The sequence below is a fragment of the Octopus sinensis genome, linkage group LG23 (genome assembly GCF_006345805.1).
Source record: "Octopus sinensis linkage group LG23, ASM634580v1, whole genome shotgun sequence".
Classification (NCBI taxonomy): Eukaryota; Metazoa; Mollusca; class Cephalopoda; order Octopoda; family Octopodidae; genus Octopus; species Octopus sinensis.
Window position 1 is genome coordinate 9810604 of NC_043019.1, and position 2500 is coordinate 9813103.

Consider the following 2500-nt stretch of genomic DNA (forward strand, 5'->3'; position numbering starts at 1 on the left):
TCACATAATGCTATAAATAATAAGCAAGTAAATATTGGTTATGTGGTTAAAAAGTTTGCTTGTCGACCACATGGTTTCAGCTCCAGTCCCAATGTGCAACAGCTTACCAAGTCTCTTGTACTATACTACTAGGTTGACCGATGCCTTGTGAAGGAATTTAGCGAAGCCCATCATACACACATACATATACATACATATATATAGATATTTTTCTTCTTCTTCTTCTTATTATTATTATTATCATCATCATCATCATTATAAGTGGCAAACTGGCAGAATAGTTAGCATGGATTGACAAAATGCTGAGTAGCATTTCTTCTGGTTCATTATATTCTGACTTTAAATTCTGCAAAGGTTGACTTTGCTTTCATCCTTTCAGGGACAATAACATAAATACCAGTTTAGCACTGGGGTCGATGTAATCAACCAGCCCCCACCCCATAAAATTTCAGATGTTGCATCTAAAGCAGAAGGGATTATTATGATCATTATCTACATATATATATGTATATATATGTATATGTATATATGGACAGATGGATGAGTGGATGGGTGTATGTGTGTAAATGCATATGTGTATGTGCCTCTAAGTGTGTGGGTGCATAGGCTAATATTTTGGGTTTCACATAAGAAGTGCTGAGCTTGAAACAGAGAAGTCTGTTTTAATCCCCAGTCAACAAACCATCTACCTCTGCACTAGAAAGGACCTGTGGAATAAAAAAAAGTACCTTAAGTGAAAAACAGGTAAGAGTTTATGACCGGCAGAGCATCCAGTTGTAAAACAATGTCTCAATAATATATATTTGCGTGACTCAGCCTAGCATAGAAAAACATACACAAAATGAACAAAACAATAAATATTTCTCTCTCTCTCTCTCTCTCTCTATCTATCTATCTATCTATCTATCTATCTATCTATTTACATATTTCTGTCTGTTTGTCTCTCTCTTTCTCCTCTCTGTCTCTCTCTATTTTCTTTCTCTCTCTCTCTCTCTCTCTCACTAAACACAAACACATGCACTCACACACACACACACACACACACACAAAGTGTGTGTGTTACATGTACAATTTTGTATATGTAGATATATATATATATATATATATACAATGTGTTTGTGTATATGCATATGTGTGTGTGTGTGTGTGTGTGTGTGTTTATGATGTGTATCATTCTCATCAGCAACACTGTGTAAAGTCTCCTCTCTCTTCTGGTTTGGCTCAGATAATTCAATAGGATCCAACGAGTCAGAGGATTGCATCCTGCTCTAATGTCTGTTTTGTCATGGTTTCTGTGGCTGGATGTGCTTCCTAATATCAACCACTTTGCAAAGTATATTAGGAAAACTTACAATCTGCAAGACTAAAGGGCCTAAAAAGGTCCCCTATAACTGATGGGAAATAGGAGTGAGTGACAATATGACTTGACTTTAAGAAAGGCTCGTGTGATGAGAGTAACAGAGTAGACAGTAGTTGGAAATAAAGGGAGAGACAAAGTGGTCAGGCTAAAGAAGTGAGTTTAGTTAAAGGAGTTCAGGGATATCCCACATTATAAAGGCAGGATATGAGTAAAGTGGGAAGAGAACATACATGAGATGAATGAGAATCCAGAAAAGAAGGTGTTACAAGGAAGTATACACACCTGTGGATACACACACACACATATCATCATGGCTTAGTGGTCAGTGCATTGCATTGTATTCTTGAGCAAAGCATTTCATTTCACATTGCTCTGCAGTCATTTCGACATCTGACATGTGGTACCCAGTTGCACCTGTAAAGGTAATGCCAATTTGATGGAGAGAGTGAGCTTATGTCTACACAAACATTTGATCATTATAAACAAATCATCTGTATGGTTAGAAATTCTGGAGATTCTACTAGAGTAGATGCAAACGCTAATCTATGATTTATAAAAACATGTGACATATTAATAAAAATCTGTAAATATAAAACCATCCAGGTTTCTGAGTACCTCATTTCTTCTATTATATAATACCTGTACATCACCTCCAAACCTTTTAATATATATATATAGATAGATAGATAGATAGATAGATAGATAGATAGATAGATAGATAGATAGATAGATAGATAGATATACTAATACACATATTTCTTTACGTACAAAGTGATAAATGTGCATATGTAAGTGTGGGTTATCATCATCCTCATCATCATCTAATGACCCTTTTTGCACACCTGCCTTGGTTGGTCAGTCCAACATCAACAGACAAATGAAAGGGCTGCACTGAACAGCAATGTCTCCTTTGGGAAGGTCTTTGCAGCTGGAAACCCTTACTTACTGCCAACCCCTTTACTGAGAGTACAGGATGCTTTTTCATGGCAAGAACTGCTGTGCTCACCAAGCATCTGCTAGACAAGACACCCTCAAGTGGGTGGGGATTTTGTGTTGAGGGATAAGAAAGTATAATAGAGGAGCAAATAGTGTCTTGTTGAAGAGGTGAATATGTGGTTTCCCCATCTGGAAAGAGAGAGA

At 36.8% G+C, this 2500-nt stretch overlaps 1 long non-coding RNA gene across 1 annotated transcript in view; it reads left to right on the forward strand.

Moving 5' to 3' along the window:
- The first annotated feature begins 2071 nt into the window (after positions 1 to 2071).
- LOC118767612 overlaps positions 2072 to 2500 on the forward strand; it is a 21462-nt gene continuing 21033 nt past the window's right edge. Inside the window, exon 1 of the long non-coding RNA XR_005003533.1 lies at positions 2072 to 2500. This exon is cut by the window's right edge and continues 311 nt beyond it. This is a non-coding gene — a long non-coding RNA (uncharacterized LOC118767612).